The sequence below is a fragment of the Macaca nemestrina genome, chromosome 13 (assembly GCF_043159975.1).
Source record: "Macaca nemestrina isolate mMacNem1 chromosome 13, mMacNem.hap1, whole genome shotgun sequence".
In the NCBI taxonomy this organism is placed as follows: domain Eukaryota; kingdom Metazoa; phylum Chordata; class Mammalia; order Primates; family Cercopithecidae; genus Macaca; species Macaca nemestrina.
This window is the reverse complement of record NC_092137.1, coordinates 53,867,952-53,883,027: the sequence shown is the minus strand read 5'-3', so window position 1 is coordinate 53,883,027 and position 15,076 is coordinate 53,867,952. Positions and strand designations below refer to the sequence as shown.

The 15,076-nt window shown below is 40.5% G+C and overlaps 1 non-coding gene and 1 pseudogene across 1 annotated transcript; both read left to right on the top strand.

The window, feature by feature from the left end:
• The first annotated feature begins 3,752 nt into the window (after nt 1-3,752).
• On the top strand, nt 3,753-3,859 carry LOC112423781 (U6 spliceosomal RNA). The gene has a single exon (XR_003014333.2). It is a non-coding gene; the product is annotated as a U6 spliceosomal RNA (small nuclear RNA).
• Nucleotides 3,860-11,696: 7,837 nt separating this feature from the next.
• On the top strand, nt 11,697-12,714 carry LOC105465027 (transcription initiation factor TFIID subunit 9-like; annotated as a pseudogene).
• Nucleotides 12,715-15,076: the final 2,362 nt, after the last annotated feature.

Sequence of the window (15,076 nt, the reverse complement as noted above, 5' to 3'; positions counted from 1 at the left end):
TTCTAGCCTTCAGAATTGTGAATGAATACATTTCTGTTGTTTTAAGTCATCTGGTTATGGCATCCCTAGAAGCAAATATACCTGCTACTCTGCATCATTTAGAAGTATGATATGAACTCAGGAACTAAAAGGAGATTCATTTTAATAAGATACTTTTAGATTCTTAAAGAGATGTTAGAAAGGGATTTTGGACTGTTGGTTCCTTGCTGGCTATTAAAATAGTGTGACTAACCTTACCAGTTTGCCCAGGGCTGAGCAGGGGATCAGTTTCGTTACACTTGTGTTTCCTAGTGCCAATCAACCATGACAATACTTGTAAGAACTATGCTAGCTTGGAACTCTGATTCTTGAATGAAAACAAATATTGACTGACTTATCTGTGGAAGAAAGGATCTGCTTTGAAATAATAGGCCACTCATTCCCTTCAATGGAAACAATACATTTTTCTTTAGTTAGAAAGTATTTTCTAATAGCAAGAGGCCCATGCATTCCAAAAGAATTTTCTAATAAAATATCTTGTCCAACTGGGTTATTGTCAAGAGGCAATAACAGGGTTACCTGTGCAGGAGCTGCAGGCATAACTGTGGGTATCAGGATAGGACAAAATCCATCCTATTTTTAATGTTGCACATTCTATGCTTTGGTTCAAAATGAACTGATATTTTGATAATGTCATTTTAAAGAGCTATCACAGAGTATTTCACAAACTCTTTGTAGAGATTCATATTTTTGGTCAAAAGTGTAAGTTTGATCAGGACTAGGGGCAAGCATTCTTGAAGGTCAATATATATCTTTATTCTCTGTATATGTATTCTCTTTATTCTCCTCAAATACAATAAGAGTAATAGCATTAATTTAGATTCTGAACAATATTCTGAAGACTGGCTAATAGCTATTGCATACTTTTCATGTTAAAAATAAGAAGCATCTTTAGTGCAGAATATTAACTGGTGACATATAACTTCAAGGCACCAGGTCGTAACTATCCCATTTAATAAATGAGACCACTCTTGCCTTTGAATTGAGCTGAAAGCTGCACTGATATTCACACTTGTGTCCATTGTTTCCCTGTTGTAATATGTGACTCTAGAGTATGCATCTCTTTCTCACATGACAGAGACATGTCTGTCTTAGTTCTTTTTTTGCTACTGCAGTAAATTGGGATGTACTGACCATCAGCCTTGTTAAGCGGCATTCATTGCTCTAGACACCTGTGCTAATGTTCTACTGACCTCTATGTTTATGAAAGAATGATTGATGCGATGTCAAAAGGCTATAAAATATCATCAAATTCTTTCCTTTTCTGGGCAAAAGCTCATGGTGAAGGCAATGTTTATGTCTCTGATTTTCCAAATTCTAAGTCATAGCCAAAGCTCCCAAAGTTACTAAGTTTAAGATTCCATTTGAACTTGGCTTTGTACAATACAAAACTACCCCATATTTAAAAATCACTGTCACAAAGTAATAGATAAGTCCGAAGCAGATAATCCTCCCCTAGCACACAACTTAATAAATAAGCCATGCAACTCCCTGCATAGGCATGCATAAGAAATCTATTCTATTCAGTCTTTTAATTTCCCCAGTGTTCACAGCCATGCTTGCATTTTCAAGAGATAAGCCCACATACTTTTTCCTTAGGAAAAAAAAAGATTTGACTAAAGCAAAATGTGTTCTGTGGTAAATCATTATTTTCAAGCAGTGCCTTTTGTTTACTTGTTTTTCATATTATCAGAGGGATAAATCTTAATCCTGTGTAGAGCATGGCTGCTGATCATGCAAAACTGGAGCTGTCTTAACATGAACAACTGTCCTCCCTCTAACGCCAGGGCTGGCCTTTGAGCGCCATCCAAGAGGATTTGGGGAACCCCAAGTCTCCAAAGCAGAAACAAAGGGAAAGACTTGCCCAAGATTACTTTACTACCAAGCATTTAATTATAACTTGAATTTGCACAATACTCTCCCTTTTAGCAGTGATTTCACTGCTAAAACCAAGTGGTATTATTTAAAAAAAAGTTTCCCGCTGCTTAAGTTCAGAGGGTAACCCAGGAATGGATGCGTTTGCAACAATGAACATAGCATCTCTTTTTTGGCAGAGCCTCTGAAGGCGTGATCTGGGGAGTTAAGTCTTCTTTGGAGCACTTTCTTTTTTTACTTTTTTTTTTTTTCAAATGGAGTTTTGCTCTTGTTGCCCAGGCTGGAGTACAGTGGCATGGTCTCAGCTCACTGTAACCTCTGCCTCCCAGGTTCAAGTGATTCGCCTGCCTCAGCCTCCCAAGTAGCTGGAATTACAGGCACCCACCACCACACCCAGCTAATTTTTTGTAGAGGTGGGGTTTCATCATGTTGGCCTGGCTGGTCTCAAACTCCTGACCTCAGGCGATCCACCTGCTCAGTACTTCCCAAAGTACCGAGATTACAGGTGTGAGCCAACCACACCTGGCCTTTTTAACTTTCTTTAAGCAAGGATATTCATACCCCTTCAGTGGTTGGTATTGAATTCTTAAAACTGTCAACGACAATCAAAGTTACCTGTCAGAGCAGAAAGAAACAAAAGAAAAAAAAAACCAAAATCTTACATTATGCATTATCTTTTTAAGAGTGGGCCTGTGGCGGCCAGGCATGGTGGCTCAAGCCTGTAATCCCAGCACTTTGGGAGGCTGAGGCAAATGGATCACAAAGTCAGGCAATCGAGACCAGCCTGGCCAGCATGGTGAAACCCCCACTCTACTAAAAATACAAACATTAACCGGGTGTGGTTGCACTTGCCTGTAATCCCAGCTACTCAAGAGGCTGAGGCAGGAGAATCGCTTGAACCTGGGAGGCAGAGGTTGCAGTGAGCCGAGATCGTGCCACTGGACTCCAGCCTGGGCAACAGAGTGAGACTCTGTCTCAAAAAAAAAAAAAAAAAAAAGAGTGGGCCTGTGGCTGAGGCTGGCATGTGGGCATCAGTGGAGGTGGAAGTATTCATGTTAAAAAAAAAAAAATTGGTTTTTTTTGAGGTGGAGTCTCGCTCTGTCACCCAGGCTGGAGTGTGGTGGTGCAATCTCCGCTCAGTGCAAGCTCCACCTCCTGGGTTCACACCAGTCTCCTGCCTCAGCCTCCCGAGTAGCTGGGACTACAGGCACCTGCCACCATGCCTGGCTAATTTTTTGTATATTTAGTAGAGACGGGGTTTCACCGTGTTAGCCAGGATGGTCTCAATCTCCTGACCTTGTGATCTGCCCACCTCGGCCTCCCAAAGTGCTGGGATTACAGGTGGGAGCCACCGCACCCGGCCGGTTTTTCTTTTTTTTAAGACAAGGTCTAGCTCTGTCACCCACACTGGAGTTTAGTGGTACAATCTCGGCTCACTGCAACCCCTGCCTCCTGGGCTCAAGTGATCCTCCCGCCTCAGCCTCCTGAGTAGCTGGGACTACAGGCCTGTGACACCACACCCGGATAATTTTTGTATTTTTTTGTAGAGACAGGGTTTTCCCATGTTTCCTAGGCTGGTCTCAAACTCCTGAGCGCAAATGATCTGCCCACCTCAGGCTTCCAAAGTGCTGGGATTACAAACGTGAGCCACTATGCCTGGCCAGGCAATTTCTTATAAAGTTAAGCCTTAGGATTACCTTATGACTCAGCAAGTCCAATCCTAGGTATTTACCTATGAGAAATGAAGTGTATGTTCACCTGAAGACTTATAGTTATCATGGCCTCAAACTGGAAAAACCTAGAGTCCATTCCCGGAGGGTGGTAAATAAGCTGTGGTAGTGCTGGCTGCAGCAGCACAGATGCTAGCATCGGAATGATACAGAGAAGATTAGCACGGCCGCTGTGCAAGCATGACAGGCAAACTCGTAAAGCATTCTTTTAATTTTTTAAATAAAAAAAGAAAACACAAATTGTGGTCTATCCATATAATAAACAAATAAAATATGGATAAACACAGCATGGATGAATCTTGAAAACATTACGTCAAGCGAAAGAAGTCAGATACAAAAGAGTGCAAGTTGTATGATTCCATTTCCATGAAGCTTTAGAACAGGCAAACCTACTCTATGGTACTAGGAATTACAACAGTGCTTGCCTCTGGGTGGTGGTGGTGAGTTGACTGGGACACACGGGAACGTTTAATGCTGATGGAAATGCTTTCTGTCTTGACCAGCATTGTGGTTACGTGGATATACACATTTGCCAAAATTCATCACTCAAAGCCTATGCATTTTATTGTATATAAGTGATATCAATGTGAAAAGAGGAAAAACCAAATTAAAAATAGTTCAGATTTTCTATTCTTTAAGTTCCCTAATTGATTAATGTGTGGAGCAGTCAACACATTAGTGAATCACTATAGTGTGGAAAAATTTTGCTGTCAATCTAATGGCTTGTTTGTGCTCACCAGGACTCTTAATCCATCAAAAAGAATTTAAGACCCTAATAAATTAGTTGTAGCATTGGAAGAGGACACACAGCTACAATTCCTTACTTTGCCAGGATTGACAGATGCTAGTTTGATAAGCAAAGGAGCCATCAGTTCAAGTAGCTGGCCATTCATTAGACCAAAGTAGGGTTTAGGTGAGTGGCATCTTCTAATTTGTTGAGAGTTGATAGGCTGGCAATTTCACAAACATTTTTTTTTCTTCACTCTTCATCGACACTACTTCTATATCTAAAATTATGGAAGCATTAGATGTGTCTCCAGTACACTATGCGTTTTGCTTCTGAAAGCCATGTCTGAAAACTCTACTGCAGGTGCTTTGGTTGGTAGGAAAGGCACAAGACATTTGGTTTCTCCTTGAACAGATGTGGTGAGTAAGTGATCCTCTTAGAGTCATGAGAATTAAGGAGATCTAGGAAGATAAAACCAGAACAGCGAGCAAGCTCCAGCTGTGTTTAAGTTATAGGTTTGTGAGTCTGGGAGTCTCAGAATCCTAAAAGAAGACCTGAAGATACATATGAATTCTGATCTGTGGAGATGAACTATAATAAATAAGGGTGCTTTCTCTTTAACACTTAAAAATGTTTCAATTCCTTATTTAATATTTGGCTACGTTTGTCACTGAAATAAAGTCATATATTTGGAGACGATTGGGCTCTGGAAGTTTTGCTAGGTTATGTTCTTTCCTGTTTATTTCATTAAAGCACTTGTCAGTCTGTTTGGGGGTTTCATTTGGAACCGCAGGTGTGTGTTGCAAACCAGACATAAACTAAATTACAGCATATGCAGAACTGACCCCTTACAAATGGAAAATGCATATTTTCAGCTGACCTGCTCCTCAGGTAACAAGATGTGGGAGAAAAATATTTATTGGAAATGATGTAATTGCCACCTTATTCTTTTTAAAGTTGCAAAATTGTAATCAAACAGCATTGGTGGGAGAGAATAGCAGAGAAAGAGGAGGGGAATGTAAAGATCTGATCCACAACGCAGCTCCTTGAGAAACACGTGAAAGCTCTGGGGAGGTCAGATGAACTTTCCTTGTTGTGGTTGATGGCTAGGGTGGGAGGGGAGAAGCGAAAACACAGGAGGTGAGGCTAACTGGAACACAGAGCAGTAGTCAACGGGATGGGCAGAGGCCATGAAGCCCCAGAAACACCAGCAGTGTCATGCTGTGTGTAAAATGAAACCATTGTGGTGATTGGTTGCACAACCAACTTGCAATTTGAGGTTATTCAATTTTTTTAAACAATAAAAGCTAAAAACACTTGAGCAGTAATTCAAGGGGACTTAACGAATTACAGTGAGAAAAGCCATAGATGAAAACATTTGTGTAAGTAACTCTTAAAACTTAAAAGTAATTGAAAACATGACATCTATACAATAATTTACAATAGAGTTAAAAGCAAGGTTATGATTTTCCTGGGTGGAGCTGGTTTACATTTGGTTGCATACTGACACTTGTTTTTATTACAAGACCTGGTAAGAAATAATGAAATACCTGTTGAGAATTTTAACATGATGAAAGCAGTGTGAACAGTACAATTTAGTGAATTGCATAGATTTCAGAATGAAGAGCTTCTCTTATGAAAGTGTAAGTTATTGAAGACTAATTCAGTATTCAACATTATGTCAAGTAGGAGGGTGAAGAATGAGTGTGCATGTGTGTGGGTTGTCAAACTTTTTTTTAAGGCAAAATATTTAGTGTAGTGGAAAGGAGTTACCAAACCTTTAAAGTACAGATTGTTCTTTCTTGTTAAATAATATTTCTTTTGAAAAGTGAATTTAAAACAAGGTGTTTATACACAGGAAAATTCTCTAACCTGAAATATAGTTTGATGAATTTTTGCATACATAAATATTTATATAATTATCACTCCAGAAAGCTCTCTCATGTCCCTTTGTAGTCAAAACCCCTTTGTATTCAAAAGTTACCTCTCTTTGATTTCTATCATCATAGATTAATTTTGCCTTTACTTGAACTTCGTAAGAATGGTGTCATTCAGTTTGTACTTATGTTCCATATGATGCTTTCAGAATTCATCCATATTTTTGCAAGTCTCGGTGATTTGTTCATTTTATTGTTGTGAATTATTTTATTAAATTCCCAATTTGTTTACCTATTCTCCTGTTGTTTGAAAAGCTGATTCGTTTTCAGTTCGGGGCTATGAGGAATGGATCTATATAACACAGTGGTATAAATCTTTTGGGGACATATGTGCTCCTTTCCAAGTCCCACCCTGTGGGGACTTGGTTCTTGCGCCTTTTCCCCCATGCTCCACAACCTCACATTCCCTTCCTTTGTGATTCTGGTTAGACTTGGGAACTTCCACCCAAGATACCAGGTGCCAAACATAGAATACCATTCAGGGAACCAAATTACAAACTTGAAAATGAAAAATCCGCATAAAATGTGATTCCGCAAACTGAGAAGCTTTATTTTATTTTAATGACCACCAATGGATAGCTGTTTGGCCAGTTTTCCTGCAGTGGCGCTCAACTTGCCCTCTTCCCTGTATTGCAGAGCGCTAATACACATTCTGAAGCTTCAGTCTGCCACAATGAGGAAGGAAGATTTGCTGTACTTCCCGCTGGGAAAGGGAGTGCCCAGTCAAAACATCTCGATTGTCCTCTTTCCCACGCATAATTTCAGGTGACTCTTCTGATTTTTGGCAAACAGCTGCTGAGGCCCCTTACTGAGCTCGCTAGACTTGGGAACTCTTTGTACCTCTTAAAGCTGCTAACAGCCTTTTGTCATATGTGTTTTCTCAAGAAGTGGCCTCCCAAGATACGAGTTCTCAAGGCCCTCGTTTCCCCTGTTATGCAGGCAAAACTACAGCCCTCATCTCTGGGGCCCTTCCAGGGCATTTTCCAATGCTATGGCCAGGCCTGGGCTAGCTATGCTCAATGAAGGTCGCTGCTACTCCCAAATCAAGCCTCATTCCAAAATCAAGCTGAGGAACCATTTCACTTAGGAGACAACCTTCCGTTTTATCTCTATGAGGAATGACACTGAAGTTTTGAATGTGATACCTGGACACAGATACTTTCTAGTTTCCCTCATTTTTGATAAAATCCAGCTCTTTAAAGGGCTGCTTTTTTTTTTTTTTTTTTTTTTTTTTTTTGTCCCTACTCGGAGAACTTCTCTGTGGACCTGAACACAGAGTCTCCCTCTGTCGCCCAGCTGAAGGGCAGTGGCGCAATCTTGGCTCACTGCAACCTCCACTTCCCAGATTCAAGCGATTCTCATGTGTTAGCGTCCCAGTATCTGGGTCTACAGGTGCCCGCCACCACGCTCAGCTTATTTTTTGTATTTTTAGTAAAGATGAGGTTTCGCCCCTGTCTCTACTAAAAATACAAAAAAAATTAGCTGGGCGTGGTGGCGGGCGCCTGTAGTACCAGCTACTCGGGAGGCTGAGGCAGGAGAATGGCGTGAACCCGGGAGGTGGAGCTTGCAGTGAACCGAGATGGCGCCACTGCACTCCAGCCTGGGCGACACAGCGAGACTCCGTCTCACAAAAAAAAAAAAAAAAAAAAAAAAAAAAAAAGAGATGGGGTTTCGCCATGTTGCCCAAGCTGGTCTTGAACTCCTGTGCTTAAGCAATCCATCCACCTCGGCCTGCCAAAGTGCTGGGATTACCGGCGTGAGCCATCGCGCCCGGCAAGAACCTCTTTGTGGACCTGTACCTTTTTGGTTGTAGAAAATAATTCATCTGTCTCAATTCAAGTAAGGAAATAAATGGACATTTCTAGGTTCTTCTAATTTTCTTTTATCTACTCAGTATTCTGTGGGATTACAATTTGTCTTTTACTGTGATGAAACATTAAAATTTTTCTTAAGATATTTTTCTGACCCAGTGTAATTTTCAAATAAACTGACGCATTACATTTCCTCCCGTTCAGATGGTCAAATTCAAAACTGTAGTGTTACTTCTCTTAAAGATAAAAAGGGAAGGCTCTCTCTTAAGTGAAGAGGTCCCATAATATGAAGTGGTCCTTTGGAATTAATTGAATCAGTAGCAGCAACTTGAGGCCTGACCAAAGGAAAATTGTAAAGTGGCTAGCGTCCACTGCTTTTTGATTCAGTGTAGCGTTTTCTCCCTTGAAAAGGTAACACTTCCTCACAAAAAGATCTGATGCTTATTAACATTAAGCTGCAAATGACTGAGAACTTTGACATATAGTTATTTTGGAGCATTTTGCATTTTAACACTGATCATACCCAGAAGACAAGTGGGAGGATGCTGGTTGTCAGCCAACATGACTATTCTTAGGTCAATGGGAGCTCTATCCCATAATATGCATAGATGTTGGAGTTGTGAGGCCTTTTGTAGTATGCCTGCTTAGTTACGACTTCACAAGAATGTTCCAGGCATTCTGGATTTCAAAACTTTGGGGCAAATATTCTATTAGTGCCGTTTGGAGAAAGAATCTATTTTCAGGCTCAGTCATTTGCTTTGAAGTTCACTGTTCGTACTTGCAGATGACTGGTGGGTGTAATATTTTCCAGGCATGGAAGAAAACCCAGTCCTGAGTCTCTAATGAACCTCAGTACAGATAAATGAGAAATAAGAATTGGATTGCTGACAAACTTGGGTTTCAGTCCTCGGTTCTTAGTTGGGGAGCTGGCCATTTTAATAGATGGGGGGGAAGACAAGGAAGTATCTGAGGAGCAAATTCTGTGTTCATTTTGTGCTTCATTGCTCACCTAAATTCTGGGTCACCAGAAGTGAAATGCCTCAATATCCCTCCCGCACCAGGATTATATTCTGTTTGCCATTTCTACAGAATCTGTCTTTTCTCTGAGTTTTCAGTCCCTTATTTCAACTCGGGTAGTGCCATAAAAACGTTATTAATATCTCTAGTTTGCAGATGTGAAATCCAAGTTCTTTTATTTTGGGGTCCAGTTTGTTTCCCGTCACTGTGTGTTCTTTTTCAAGTAGTGGTATAAAATAGTTAGACATTGTATAGCACCTTAAACTTTAAAAATCACTTTTATATTGATTGACTGTTGATCGCTCAAGATGAGGAAAAATGAGACTAATGTTAAATATCCAGCCCAATGTAACACAAATCATATGTCAGGCTCCACTAAAGTGTTGGTCTTCCCACTGGGCACCTGTCTTTATACTACAGATAAGCAGGTCTTCTCTGTGGTAATCTAGGTTCTTTGAAAGTTCTTTATGAATGTGCATACAGATAAAAGTGTCAAAAGATGAGATCTGGGTGTTGAGGAAAATAAAAGATGGAAAAGAGAGAAGGAGGGGCTGATCGTTTCAAGAGGCAACTGAGTATAGTGAAATAAACACTGGTCTGGGGCTAAATATTAACAACAGGAGCTATTATATATTGAATGGTTTCTATGTGCTAGGCAGAATCTGAAGCCCTATGTTGATTTTCTCCATGAATCTTAATAGTAACCCTGTGATGAAGATCCTATCACCATCTCTGTTTTACAGATGAAGAAACTGAGGCTTGGAGAAATTAAATAGGCCATCCAAGTTTACACAGTTAAGTACTGAAGCCAGGATTAAAAGCATCATGCTCTATTGCTTCTCATTATTTGAATCCCATAAAAAAGTTCTTGGTCTTGGTCCATGTTTACTAAGCAGAGGCTAGGCTGGCTAGAGTTTATCACTTCTTTGTAACACTTATATTTGAAATCATAAATCAATAAACTACTCCTCTGATTTAATTAAAAATAATAGCTAACCTCTACTGAGTGCTTACTAGGTGCAAGGCTTGGTTCCAAGCACTTTACACATTTAATCCTCACAACAGTTATCACTCATTTAATCATCACCACAATCTTTGAGGATGTTACTACCTATGAATAACTCTATTTAACAAACGAGGAAATATAGCCCAGAAAGGCTCTGTCCTTGGCCCAAGTTTGCAGAGCCAGCAAGTAGTAAAGTCAGTCTGAATCCAGGCAGTCTGGCATTCATAACCACTCTTCTGTACTGGCACTATCTTTATTTTATTTTATTTTCTCCTTTTCACATGGTTATGAATTTTCTGAGGTTAAATCAGGGTGAAGAGAAAGGCCCGGCATGGAAATAGAGGTGCCTGAAGGCCAAGACAGGAAAGAGTCACTTTCCCACCTCCCTCTGGGAAGATCTCACTGAGTCTGTGTATTCAGTGGGTGTGTCGCCTCTTACATTTACTGTTTATGACAAATGACCAGAGGATCTTATGGGCCTGGGTAAGGTAAGTCTTTCCTAAGAAATAGTCTACTCATGGTATGATGGCCCATTTGATGTCTGAGCCTGCAAGTCCAGGAGAGAAATTCTGAACCAGGAAATATTTTTTAAGCTAATGAATGTCACCCTCTAAGGTGTTTTAGGAGATGGCCTGCTGATTTCCCTGGAGATACTCTGGGCCCACAATTGGCCATATTTTAAAAGATTCCCCATGTGTTCCGTCAAATATAATGAAGTACAAATTTTGTCGTGCAGATGTGATGCTACAAGATCTCAGAAGGCACGGAGTGTCAGGTGGGTTAGTGACAGCTTCAATTATATGGAGGCATTTGAATGGAAAGGGAAGGGATGAGGCTCGAGTTGAAGATGAGGCAATGGTGGGTGAGGGTGGGGGACACAGGCATAGAGAGAGAGGTCTCCTCTAAGGAGACGTCTCTGCTTGGGAGCAGTGAGAACAGGTGAGCAGATAAGGAGAGGCTAGATGTTGGAGGGAATAGAGAGTTCACAATTAACATTGGAGAGAACAAGGAGCCAACATCAGGATGAAAGGGGTGTTCAAGGGAGATGATTCCAGTAGGAGTGTCTGGTGGTGTATTTTTGGAGGGCAAGTCATTTGTTCCAAGAGACGTTCGTAGAGTAAATTTAGAAACCTGAGAATAAAAATTGAGATTAGAAGGCCGGGCACGGTGTCTCACGCCTGTAATCCCAACACTTTGGGAGGCTGAGGCGGGCAGATCATAAGGTCAGGAGATCGAGACCATCCTGGCTGACACAGTGTAACCCCGTCTACTAAAAATACAAAAAAATTAGCTGGGCATGGTGGCAGGCACCTATAGTCCCAGCTACTCAGGAGGCTGAGGCAGGAGAATGGCGTGAACCCCAAAGGTGGAGCTTGCAGTGAGCCAAGAGTGTGCAACTGCACTCCAGTCAGGGCGACAGAGCGAGACTCTGTCTCAAAGATAAATAAATAAATAAATAAATAAATAAATAAATAAAATATAGGGACTGTCTTCATTTTATTTTATTTACTCTTTTTCGATGTTGCTTCCAAACATCCTGCTCACCCTCGTCAAGAACTTTAAGGGCAGAGGCCAGGTACACCAGGGGTTGGAAAAACCACACTAGGCAAAGAACTTGCATCAAAATCGGGACTGAAATACATTAATGTTGGTGATTTAGCTTGAGAAATCTGATCATCGGATATCATGGAGTCTGGCAAGATGGCTTCTCCCAAGAGCATGCCGAAAGATGCACAGATGATGGCACAAATCCTGAAGGATATGGGGATTACAGAATATGAGCCAAGAGTTATAAATCAGATGTTGGAGTTTGCCTTCCGATATGTGACCACAATTCTAGATGATGCAAAAATTTATTCAAGCCATGCTGAGAAAGCTACTGTTGATGCAGATGATGTGCGATTGGCAATCCAGTGCCGCGCTGACCAGTCTTTTACCTCTCCTTCCCCAAGAGATTTTTTATTAGATATCGCAAGGCAAAGAAATCAAACCCCTTTGCCACTGATCAAGCCATATTCAGGGCCTAGGTTGCCACCTGATAGATATTGCTTAACAGCTCCAAACTATAGGCTGAAATCTTTACAGAAAAAGGCATCAACTTCTGCGGGAAGAATAACAGTCCTGTGGTTAAGTGTTGGTTCAGTTACTAGCAGACCAAGTACTCCCACACTAGGCACACCAACCCCACAGACCATGTCTGTTTCAGCTAAAGTAGGGACTCCCATGTCCCTCACAGGTCAAAGGTTTACAGTACAGATGCCTACTTCACAGTCTCCAGCTGTAAAAGCTGCAGACTTTTCTTGCAACCTCAGCAGTTCAGAATGTTCTGATTAATCCCTCATTAATTGGGTCCAAAAACATTCTTATTACCACTAATATGGTGTCATCACAAAATACTGCCAATGAATCATCAAATGCATTGAAAAGAAAATGTGAAGATGATGATGATGATGACGATGATGATGATGATGATGATAATCTAGCCTTGCTGCATGTAACATGTATACTTGGTCTTGAATTCATTGTACTGATATTAAACGTGCATGCTGGATGTTTTCAAGTTGTGCTTTAGAAAACTTTAATAATATTTAATGAGTAAATACAGTTACCATACTTTTCAATTGAAATGAAGGTTTTTCATCAGCGTTAAAAGTGTAAGAAAAATAAAGTTGTCATTCATTACTTTAAAAAAAAAATTTACTCTTTTTCACATGGTTATGAATTTTCTGAGGTTAAACCAGGGTGAAGAAAAAGGCCCAAAGCAGAAATAGAGGTGCCTGAATGGCAAGGCAGGGCAGAGCCACCTTCTCACCTCCCCACCTCCCTCTGGGAAGATCTTACTGGGTCTATGTGCCCCGTGAGCGTATCCAATCTTGCATCTACTGTTCATGAGAAATGAGTATTTGTAGCTGTGGACTAATTTAGTCCTAATGAGCCACTAGCCCATTAGAGTTGGAACTATTGCGCCATCCTAGGATTGCACTGAGAGCTGCCCTTATTTGGGTGGAGCCATTCTCTGCCCCAGGGCCATTGAAGGGAGACCCATGGGAAACATCTGCTCATTGACGGTTTGCTTTTGTGCTGCAGAAGAGGGAGAGGACAATGTCATTTTGTTTTTGGAACTGATCCCAGGAACAAAGACATTGTACTTGCTTCTCCTTCTCTCAGCACCTGTTGCTGGATGACTGAGATTCAGACCTGTACCTGCTTCTACCATTCCTTTATGCTCCTTGGGCTCATAGTCATAGAGTCTGACTTTTTCTGGAGCAGACTCATTAGAATGGCCATATCCTAATTTCTGTCTTCTGGCATCTCTAATTGTTTACTCTTTAAATGCTGGCATTTTCTGTCCAGTGTTTTAGCCTCCGTCATCTCCTCCCCCGACACTTTCATGCTCGGCGTGAGCTCTTCCAGAACCAGGTGTTCACTACCATCCATGTGCTGGTGACTTCCATGGCTGTGTCTCCTGTCCAGACTCCCTTCCCAAAATAGAGTAAGACTGGGAGTCAGGAAAGCTGGTCCCAAAGCACCACAGGAGCCAGTCACCTTTGTCCTTTTCAGAGACAAAGAGTGCAGCCCATCTTTGCCTGATCATAGTAAAATAAATGGCCATGATTATTGGTGGGCGGGGGTAGGGTGGAAGATGAGTAGACAGGGATGAATCATTATGAATCCATCTCTAACACTGGAAAGACAATGGTTAATTCTGCAGTTGGTTGAATCCACAGATGCAGAACCTATGGATACAGAGGGCCAACTGTGTATATTATATTTATGTAACTCTTTTGAATTTTTACTAAATAAACACACCCATGTAACCATCACTTAGGTGAAAAATACATTACCCCCACCCCACAGGCTTTCCTCTTGCTGTCTTCTGGTGAGGACCTCTTCCCAAAAGGTAACCTATTCTATCTTTATATAAGATTTGTAGCAATGGAATCATCCAGCCAGTGCCATATTGTGTCTGGATTCTTTCTCTCAACATTATGTTAGATACTTGTGGGAATAACTGTTGTTCACAAGTACAACAAGATCAAGAACAAATTCATTCTAAATATGCCCAAGTTATGTATCCTGTTTGTTGATAATGAACATTTGTGCTGTTTTCAGTTTCTGGTTATTTCAAATTATGTACTATATTCTTGCATGTGTCTTTGGTGCTCGTACACGTGTATTTCTGTTAGCTGTGTAACTTGAAGTGGGAGTGCCAGGTCAAAGGGTATGTGTATTTTCAGATTTAGTAGATAATGATAAAATGTTTTCTAAAGTGGTTTCATCCATTTGCATCCATACCAGCAGCAATGGACAATTTCCATTATTCTACATCCTCACCCACATTTGTTATAGTCTATTTTGAAACAAAAAATAGCCAATTTGGTGGTGTATAATGACATTGCATTGTGGTTTTAAAGTAGATTTTTGTAATTACTAGTAATATTATATACAATTTTGTATGTTCATTAGTTATTTGGATATCCTCTTTTATAAGTATCTTACTCATTAATTAAGATTGGTTGCTGGGTTTTTAAGTTGATTTTCAGTATTTTTTCATATAATCAGAATATAAGTCCTTTGTTGAAGATCTGTGTTGCACATGTCTTCTATTTTTCACTCTCTTAAAATTGTCTTTTGATGAACAAAGACTGTCTTCTGATAAAGAGAATAATATATTCCAATTTATGATCTTTTCCTTTGTGTTTAATTTTTTTTAATGTTCTGTGTAAGAAAGGTTGTAAAGGTATGTTCTTATGTTATTGTCTAGGAGCTTTTCTGTTTTATCTTCCACATTTGAATCCAGTCTATGTGGAAGTGATGTGTGTGTGCATGACATGTGGTGGGGGATTAAGATTCATTTTTTTAAAATAGGGATATCGGCCAGGCACGGTGGCTCACGCCTGTAATCCCAGCACTTTGGGATGCCGATGTGGGCA